General features: G+C 39.9%; 1 long non-coding RNA gene across 2 annotated transcripts; it reads left to right on the top strand.

The window, feature by feature from the left end:
- The first annotated feature begins 234 nt into the window (after nucleotides 1-234).
- Nucleotides 235-4,147, top strand: LOC130989117 (uncharacterized). 2 transcript variants are annotated; one of them, XR_009090476.1, is made up of 4 exons: nucleotides 235-571; nucleotides 660-695; nucleotides 2,876-2,940; nucleotides 3,527-4,147. It is a non-coding gene; the product is annotated as an uncharacterized LOC130989117 (long non-coding RNA). The 2 variants fall into 2 exon arrangements; XR_009090477.1 differs by lacking the exon at nucleotides 2,876-2,940 and having other exon boundaries at nucleotides 235-695.
- Nucleotides 4,148-10,592: the final 6,445 nt, after the last annotated feature.

Here is a 10,592-nt window from a genome sequence, read left to right as displayed (position 1 = left end):
TAGTGGTTTGAGCGGCTTGTAAAGTGAATTAAATCTACGTATTTAATTTATACACGAATAATAAGCAGAAGCCAGTATTTGATTGCAAACACGCGATTAAATAGTAGATGCACTGAGTAACCAAGACCTAAAGATTTATTATTATTTACAATTAGAACTTCCACCACCACTATCAATCAATGCAGTAATTGATTTTTTTCTAAGTACAGGAAGAAATCTTTGCATATAAGCTCACTATCTAATTTGCTGGCTTTAAGAGGAAGATTATGATTAAGATAGTGTCTTCCACTATCTAATTATATTATCAACTCCTTTTCTTTAACTTTGCTAAAGCCATGCTTTCCACCTCTTCAACCACCACCCTTTGCTCCCCACCAATACACCTAACTCTCCATACTTCATTTTTTTTATTTCTCCACCACTACATTACATATTCAGCACTACATCTTGCAGATTCCTCATTAAGAAATCCTCTCTCTCTAATCTTCTAAATTACCATTTTCTTTCCTCCTACTCCTCACGGGTCCTTCAAAGAAATTATCAAGTTTGTTTCAAGTTCCAAATCAAGAAGGTAGGTAATTAAATGTCTTACTCTTCATTAATCTTCCAGTTTCAATTTCAAAAAAATTCATTCTTACTTTGTGATCAACAAATTGCAGAATCGAACTATTGCCAACACCACCCCTCATATCAAGGTTACCTCCTACTTTACTTTCTCCATACATTCATTTGTTAAATTACAAAACTATGATTCAAATGAAAACAGATCGAACACACGCATCCATTACCACTTCTTTTAGACTATTATTGTTTCAATTACATCAGCTTATCACCATCAGAGAACCACCAACAGAATAATACACACGCACACATTTTACTATATTCTCTAATCTATTACATGTACAATCAGTCTTAATAAAAAGGAAATGAATGATGAAAGAACAGATTTCTAAACAAAACCCTAGCTTTGCTATACTTGTGAATCTGGACTGAAATTGGGCCTTTTTGTGTCTCTGTCTTGAGTGTGTAACCGGGAATAGTGAGAAGGGTATGAGCAGCCGGTAGCTGCTCGACGCCGGCAACGGCGGCGGCACAGCCGCCTAGCCCTTGTCCTGCCAAAACGAGAGAGAAGAGGGTAGAGAGAGAGATGGTTAGGGCTTCTGTAAAAATAAAAAAAAAAAAAGAGAGAGAGATACGGGAAAAAGGGGGAGAGACTTATCTTTTCCGGCGACGCGGCGGAAGCAGCGGCGCAGCGACACGAACGGCGGTTCTGTTCGGCCGGAAAAGAGGAGAAAGAGGGGGAAATTTCAGATCTAGGTTTAAAAATAGAAAAGAGAGGAAAAGGGGGAAGATTTGGAACTTACCTTTCCGGCGAGACAAAGCTCGGCCTCCACCGCGATTTCAGCCACGACGGACGACGGAGGAGGCGGCCAGGCGGCGGCCGTGCGCTCCCTATGGCGGAGAGGGCAGATGCCCTGTTCCAGACGAGGGGATGGAGAGGAAGCTACCCGCGCCCTTGTCCGAGCAGGAGCCGAAGGAGGAAGACCAGATGGACGGCGGCCGAGCTCCTTCACGGCGAGGCGGCGTGCGGCTGACTTCCGGTGAGACAGAGAGACGAGAGGGAGAGAAGAGGAGAGAGCCGAGAGGTAGAGAGGGAGAGTGAGGCGCTGAGCTTGAGTGTGTGTGTTATGTGTTTTGTGTGTGTGGTATATGTTGTATGTATTAGGGTTAGGTTTAGGGTGGGCCGAAAATTTTTTTAAAAAAAAGAGTGAGTGGGCCGATTTTTATTAAGTTGGGCTCATGTTTTAATTTGTTTGGGCCGATTTTATTTTACTTCTGCTGGGCTCTTTTTGTTTTAAAATTGATGGGTTTTTATTTTAGTTGTGTAGGCTAATTTTATTTAAATGCTTGGGCTATTGTTTTAAATATAGGCCTACGAATTTTGGCCTTATTTCTTAAAAAAAAAAAAAAAAAAATGTTTAAATTTTCACTAAATTACTTAGTGAATTTAAATCTCTTGATTTAAATTTTAATATTGGAAGTTGGGATTATTTATTCTAAATGAAGTCCATTCTATTATTTAAATTATTAATGGACTTTAAAGCAAATATTTTGGGATTAAGCCCCATTTATTACATGATAAAATTTTTTTCAAAGCTTACGAGTATGGATTTTTTTTAAATGGTTAAAATGTTTTATTTCATCTCAATGGATTTTAAAATGTTTTATTATTTATAAATGAATAATGGAATTTCTTATTTATTTAAAAAAAAATGTATAGAATATTATAAATATGGTTTCTTTTTAAAGAAAAAGGATTAAATTATTTTATGAGTAATTCCATTATAATGGGATTAAAATGTCCTATTAGAATGGCTTCATGTTTTAATAAATATTGAGACTATTTATTTACATGATAAAAAAAATGTGGAATTGTGTTATAGAATGATTAAGTATATAATTTACTTTATCAAATGAGCTTGGGATTTAATTGAGATATTAAATTACTAAGCATGTGTTTATAAATGATTTATTTATTTAAGTGATGAAAATGTGCGAAGTATGAGAAAGCATGATTTATAATGATTAAATTTTCAAGGTGATAATATATGGCTTGTTCTTAATTGATGAAGTACTTGACTAAATAACGGGTGTAGAGGGAGGTTATGGATTATGTACATGTTGATGTTCGAACAAAAGGGTTCGAACCTATATGATAGTTACATGATAATTGGTTACATTTTATTGATTGAATGAAACGAGATTAATATGGATGCTAGAACCCTAAAACATTAAAAGATACCTTAGGCACGTAGAGTTAGACTTTGTCTTATGACAATTTCTTCACGAACTTATCGACTCTTCATCAATGAAGGTCCGGGCGACAGAAAGTGAAGCAGAAGAAGAAACGACTCCACGCCAGCTTTAAGAACAATTGAGGTGGGCATTATTTTATTATTACGTATATAGAGATCCCCTGCGTGACGTAGGCCTCATATGCGAATATATATGCATGATATGTTTTGACTATTTATTCAGTTCTTATGAAATGCTTATATGTTTAATGCCCTCTATGAAAATGAAAATGTTATGAAAATGAAATGTTTATGAAATGATTGACTGCCAAAATGTTTATGTTTTTATATGTATCCTATCTGTGTTGGTTCGCCAACTTTAAAGGAAATCCAATTGGGATCCTATGCTAGACAAAGGTCGCTAGCTAGGGTTAACGTGTACACTCATGGAGACCGCGAGTCGCTTGCGACCGGTCTTGGCGTCCGTGGTAAGGAGGCCTCCTTCCCGGCGCGTGACAGAAAGGACAGATATGGATCATATAGACTGAAAATGGGATGCATCCACCTTTATGAAAATGAACGAAATGTTTTAGTAAGCGCAGGTCATTTATGAAAACCCCTGTGTGTTACTGTTATGGCAGTTCAATTTATATATGTATGCATGTTGTATTTTCGGCTTATGTCACTGAGTATTTTTATACTCAGCCCTGCATGTATTTCTAAATGTGCAGGTTGAGCAGGCGATGGAATGGATTGGTGTTGAGTGGATTTCCCTTTTGATGTTTATGTAATGAAACCTTGAGTATGCATCTCCATATGCATAACTCACATGTTTTTCCGCTGCAAACACTCTGAATTTGTTATCGTATTGTGGAACTTATTACTCCTTCATTTTGTTTAACTTTCATTTGGGGTTTAGTCGTTATGGCTGGCTCATTTGTTAATTACCCAAGTGGTTATATATATATATATATATACCACTAGTTTGTTGTTATTAATGTTGGTTATTTAGTAAATCCCTTTTAAATTTCCATTTCTTATTGTTCACCCAAGTCATAACCCCGGTTAACCCGTCATTGGGATAGTGGGCTGTGACAGAGTGGTATCAGAGCCGTTCGTTTGCTCTGGCCCTAGAAACCATTTTCTAAAAAGTCATGTCTAGTTTGATTCACTTGACATATGTGGGATCATACGACACCGCTCAACACTCCATTGCATCGTGCTCAATCAAGGAAAAAGGTAACTGCAGTTACAAAGTTTTAAAGATGTTATTATTCTAAACTGTTTCATGAAAATGTTTATGTAAAGAGCATGCTATGATGAAATGTTGAATGTTTTGCCTTTCACTGAAATGTTGAATGTTTTGCCTTTCATGACATATCATTGCAGTTATGATGTTATGATAAGAGAAGAATGATAGAGAATTGACACATGCAAGCTTTCCCCAGAAAACATAGATTGCTATAAGTTGCATGATCACTATTCTAAAAGAACATAGACTGCTGGATTAGTAGGATATCTCTACAAATCTAGATTCTTAAAGTGATGATGTAGAATAATGAAAGAGAACTTAGAGCATTTAAGCTCCCACAAGAAAACAATGGTTCTTTTGAACTACAAAGAGGAATGAAAAGACATGTATACGTTGAAGGAAAAACACGGGATGATGATACAAGACGAATTCAAGGCAAACGCTGCATCAAGGGTTTGAGCATAGTCTCTACGTTCAAATGTTCACATGCGATGGAACACCGAATCGACTTTTAGTACACGATAGATTTTAAGAACAGTATGCTTTGCCTATGTATATGTATATATTTGTGTACATGTTATACGCGGGGGTTTGGGTCCAATAGGACATAGAACTTTAAGTTAAGCTTTTGGTTGTCAGTACAAACTTGAGTTTTATTATGAATAGTTGTCCACGACTTTTTAAGTTTGGGATGATGTTTTCCGTGTGATTGGGAGGTGATGATGATTGGACCTAGCCAGTCCACATGATCCAAATATCAGTCGACGTCTTTTGGGTTGAAGACCCATGTGTTTCAACTTTCGGTTGAAAAGCCAGATGAGTTTTTACTCTAGATCATTTTGTTCGACCTAGTAGTTACTCCTTTCTACCATCTGGTTATTCGTTTGAATTTCTCAACAAATTTTTCTGCACCACTTTGTTTTGATATCGTTCAAGAATTGAGCCTTACAATTGTTTAGTTGTCCTAGCACCCTCTTGTGATCAATAAGGATTTAGATGTTTTGTTATGATGCTTTCATGATTAAATCAAGAGGAATATGTTATGAATTGAGGTAAGGAATATACTAAGGATCTTTTATTTTTGAAGCACAGAATGCCTCCCAGAAGAGCCCCGAGAAACAATGTGGGAACCGCAAACGAACCCCCACGAAGAGTTGAGGAACTTTTTCTTAAACAGAGCCCGCCAACATTCAACGGGACCGGCAACCCGACTGATGCCGAAATCTGGATTAGAGCAATGGAAAGGATTTTCGACTTTCTTCACTGTACTGATCAAGAGAGACTCTCTTGTGTTGCATTCCAACTAACTGGGTCGGCAGATTTTTGGTGGGAAACCAAGAAGAGGGCAATGACCCTCGAACAATTGGAAAACCTGACTTGGGAAGACTTCAAGACGGAGATCTACGACAAATACATTCCCAAGAGCTACAGGAAGAAGAAGGAGACAGAGTTTTTCAATCTGAAGCAAAATAAGATGTCCGTGACGGAATACGATCGCGCATTCTGCGACATGTCTCGATATGCCCCTCATTTGATCGACACCGATGAAAAGATGGCCGAGAAGTTTCGCTCAGGCCTTAGGCATGAGATCAAGATGGCGCTTGCTAGTCATGGTGATCTCACCCACTCTGAGGCACTTAGCAGAGCCCTGGATGTTGAAGCAGCCATGCCTGAAGACCGCCCAACTCAGACTCAAGCTCCGGGAAACAACGATCGTGGGAAGAGAAAATGGGAAGGCAACAACAACAATAACAGGGGTTACTACAACAACCAAGATAACAAGAGGCCATGGCAAGGAAACATGATGCCACAAGGGCAATGGCAAGGACGACCAGTCAATCCAGGATCAGCTGGAAACAATCAGGGCCAGCTCAGGGCACCTTTGTGTCCCAAATGCTCCAAGTCACATCACGGCATATGCTTAGCTGGCAGCAATACCTGCTTTAAGTGTGGCCAGAAGGGCCATTTTGCCAGAGACTGCCAAGGAAAACCACAAGGAGGAATGAGAGGGCCGAATCAGCCGGGCCAAGTACAACCACTCAGGGCTATCCAAGGCCAACAGTTACTCTACCCACCACCACAGCAGCAGTATCGACCTGCGGCACGTCCACCGCAAATTCCACAGGCAAGAGCCTATGCCTTGCACAAGAATAAGCAAGGAAACAACCAAGGGAATTTGGCAGGTATGGGCACATTACTTGACACACCTGTTATACTTCTGTTCGACACGGGTGCCTCGCATTCTTTTATTGCAAGTGTATGTGTAAAAACTTTAAAGCTCCAACCTGAAAAGACTAATCAGGACTTGAGAATTTCTTCACCAATAGGAGGAATAGCAGTAGTAACACATGCTTGCTCGAACCTAGAACTGACCATAGGATCGTTTAAGGTTATAGCAAACAACTTGCATGTTATATCGATGGAGGACGTTGATATAATCCTGGGAATGGACTGGCTAGCGGAGAACTATGCCACGATATTGTGCCAAGAGCGGAAAATCGGTTTCAACTTTCCAGGAAGGGACGCTTTGAGTTTCCACGGAATATGCAGGAGGAACAGAGTGCCGACTATTTCAGCTTTACAGGCAAGGAAGATGATGAACAAGAAAGACTGCCAAGCCTTCCTCGTATACCTGAACGGGGGAATTGAGACCGAAAAGACAATGGAAGATGTAGAGATCGTGCGGGATTTTCAAGATGTTTTCCCAGAAAATTTGCCAGGATTACCACCTGACAGACAAGTAGAATTCACCATCGATCTAGAGCCAGGAGCGGCGCCGGTATCAAAAGCACCGTACAGAATGGGCCCGAAGGAATTGGAAGAGTTGAAAATCCAGTTACAAGAGTTGCTGGACCTAGGCTTCATCAGGCCTAGTGTATCCCCATGGGGAGCGCCGGTGCTGTTTGTCAAGAAGAAAGATGGAACCTTGAGATTGTGCATCGATTATCGAGAGCTGAACAAGCTAACGCTTAAGAACAGGTATCCATTGCCCAGAATTGATGATTTATTCGACCAACTCAAGAGCGCGAGTGTTTTCTCCAAAATCGATTTGAAGTCTGGGTATCATCAGTTAAAGGTTAGACATGAAGATATACCCAAAACGGCTTTCCGAACAAGATATGGTCACTACGAGTTCGTAGTTGTACCGTTCGGACTAACAAATGCACCAGCTGTGTTCATGGACCTCATGAACAGAGTATTTCATCCTTATTTGGATAAATTCGTCTTGGTGTTTATTGATGATATCCTCATTTACTCCAAGAATGAAGAAGAACACAGGGAACATCTGAGAACTGTTTTGCAAACTCTTAGGGATGAACGCCTTTTTGCCAAATTCAACAAATGTGAGTTTTGGCTCAAAGAAGTTACATTTCTGGGACATATTGTATCTTCAGAAGGTATTAAGGTGGACCCCGCCAAAGTGGAAGCAGTACAAGGATGGAAGTCGCCAACTACCCCAAACGAGATCAGAAGTTTCTTGGGATTGGCTGGCTACTATCGAAGATTCATTGAGGGATTTTCCAAGATAGCAAGGCCGATGACGCAATTGCTTCGAAAGGGAATTAAATACACATGGACTAACGAGTGTGAAGAAAGTTTTCAGCTGCTCAAGGAAAAGCTAACTACAGCGCCAGTGCTAACAATTCCGGAACCAGACAAGGAGTATGTGGTCTACACGGATGCATCAAAGAACGGACTAGGATGCGTTTTGATGCAGGAAGGCAAAGTGATTGCATATGCATCGCGGCAACTTAGGCCACACGAATTGAATTATCCGACCCATGATCTTGAACTAGCGGCGGTAGTGCACGCACTAAAAATTTGGAGACATCATCTATATGGTGTCAGGTGTGAGATTTACACCGATCACAAAAGTCTGAAGTACTTCTTCGAGCAAAAAGATCTCAACATGAGACAGCGAAGGTGGCTCGAATTAGTAAAAGATTATGACTGTGGTATAAATTATCACCCGGGGAAGGCCAATGTAGTAGCCGACGCATTGAGCCGCAAGGTTCCATTGAAACTGGGATACATCCTTACAAAGGAAGAAGAGCTCATACGAGATTTTGATAGGATGAAATTAGAGGTGATAAACCCACCTGCTACAATAGCGGGGGTGGTCGCGATTATACCGAATTTGAGGAAATTGGTGGTAGAAGCTCAAAGGAAGGATGATAAATTGGAGAAATTACGAGCTAAGATAAGAGAAGGAAATCTCAAGAACTATCACGAAGAAGCCGACAATGCTATTTTCTTTGAGAAGAGAATATGCATCCCTCATGACGATGAACTCAAGAACAAGATCATGAGCGAAGCCCATGACACTCCTTATGTCGCCCACCCGGGAAGCACTAAGATGTATCAAGATCTAAAAGAGAATTTCTGGTGGGAAGGAATGAAACGAGACGTGGCTTTATTCGTCGAAAAGTGTCTAGTTTGCCAGCAAGTAAAGGCTTTACACCAACGACCTTACGGCGAGCTACAGCCTTTGGAGATTCCAGAATGGAAATGGGACGATATTGCAATGGACTTTGTTACAGGATTGCCAAAAACAAGACGAGGTAACACGGTAATATGGGTCATTGTAGACAGACTCACAAAGAGTGCACACTTTCTGCCTATCCCTATCACGTATAGATCAGATAAGTTAGCCCAACTCTACATCAAGGAGATCGTGCGTTTACATGGGGTGCCGAAGACAATCACGTCCGACAGAGATTCTAAGTTTACCTCCAGATTCTGGATAAGCTTGCAGAAGGAATTGGGAACAAGGTTGAATTTCAGCACAGCTTTCCACCCGCAGACCGACGGTCAGTCCGAAAGGACAATTCAAACGCTAGAAGATATGTTAAGGACTGTTGTGCTAGATAGAGGAGAAGATTGGGAGCGTGTGTTGCCACTAATCGAATTTGCTTACAACAACAGCTATCAAGCAACTATCGCCATGGCACCTTATGAGGCGTTATACGGGAAGAAATGTAGATCGCCGCTTTACTGGGATGAAGTCGGCGAAAGAAGAATCTTGGGGCCAGATACAGTAGGCGAGATGATTGAGATCGTCCGTCAGATTCGACAGCGTATTAAAGAGGCCCAAGATAGACAGAAGTCTTATGCCGACAAACGTCGAACCGACTTGCAGTTTGAGTGTGGGGATAAAGTCTTTTTGAAGATTTCTCCTTCTAAAGGGATTACAAGATTTGGCGTAAAGGGTAAGCTTAGACCCCGTTTTATAGGACCCTATGAGATCCTAGAAAGGGTGGGCCCGGTAGCTTACAGGCTGGCGTTGCCGCCAAGCCTTGGGAATGTGCATAATGTGTTTCATGTGTCGCAGTTGAGAAAATATGTTTATGATCCAAAACACGTGATCCAAAGAGACGACGTTATCCTTAGCCCAGATATGAGCTATGAAGAGAGACCCGAATCTATTTTAGATCGGAAGATTCAAGTACTAAGGAATAAATCGATACCCTTAGTAAAAGTCCTTTGGAAGCACCATGATCAAGAAGAGGCGACATGGGAACTCGAGTCTAGCATGAAGGAGAAATACCCAGAATTATTTCCTGAGGTACAAATTTCGGGACGAAATTTATTTTAAGGGGGATAGTATGTCATATCCCAGTTTTTAATCACTGATTTAAAATTTAATAATTAGGGTTCGGCATCCATTAATAATAAAACTGATTTGATTTATCTGATGTGCTTAATTCTTATTGTTATTTAAATCCATTTGAGATTTAAAGGATCTTTATAAATATGGTGCACAAGTTTAATTAGTGGTTTGAGCGGCTTGTAAAGTGAATTAAATCTACGTATTTAATTTATACACGAATAATAAGCAGAAGCCAGTATTTGATTGCAAACACGCGATTAAATAGTAGATGCACTGAGTAACCAAGACCTAAAGATTTATTATTATTTACAATTAGAACTTCCACCACCACTATCAATCAATGCAGTAATTGATTTTTTTCTAAGTACAGGAAGAAATCTTTGCATATAAGCTCACTATCTAATTTGCTGGCTTTAAGAGGAAGATTATGATTAAGATAGTGTCTTCCACTATCTAATTATATTATCAACTCCTTTTCTTTAACTTTGCTAAAGCCATGCTTTCCACCTCTTCAACCACCACCCTTTGCTCCCCACCAATACACCTAACTCTCCATACTTCATTTTTTTTATTTCTCCACCACTACATTACATATTCAGCACTACATCTTGCAGATTCCTCATTAAGAAATCCTCTCTCTCTAATCTTCTAAATTACCATTTTCTTTCCTCCTACTCCTCACGGGTCCTTCAAAGAAATTATCAAGTTTGTTTCAAGTTCCAAATCAAGAAGGTAGGTAATTAAATGTCTTACTCTTCATTAATCTTCCAGTTTCAATTTCAAAAAAATTCATTCTTACTTTGTGATCAACAAATTGCAGAATCGAACTATTGCCAACACCACCCCTCATATCAAGGTTACCTCCTACTTTACTTTCTCCATACATTCATTTGTTAAATTACAAAACTATGATTCAAATGAAAACAGATCGAAC

The sequence above is a fragment of the Salvia miltiorrhiza genome, chromosome 6 (genome assembly GCF_028751815.1).
Source record: "Salvia miltiorrhiza cultivar Shanhuang (shh) chromosome 6, IMPLAD_Smil_shh, whole genome shotgun sequence".
In the NCBI taxonomy this organism is placed as follows: domain Eukaryota; kingdom Viridiplantae; phylum Streptophyta; class Magnoliopsida; order Lamiales; family Lamiaceae; genus Salvia; species Salvia miltiorrhiza.
This window is presented reverse-complemented; position numbering and strand designations above follow the sequence as displayed.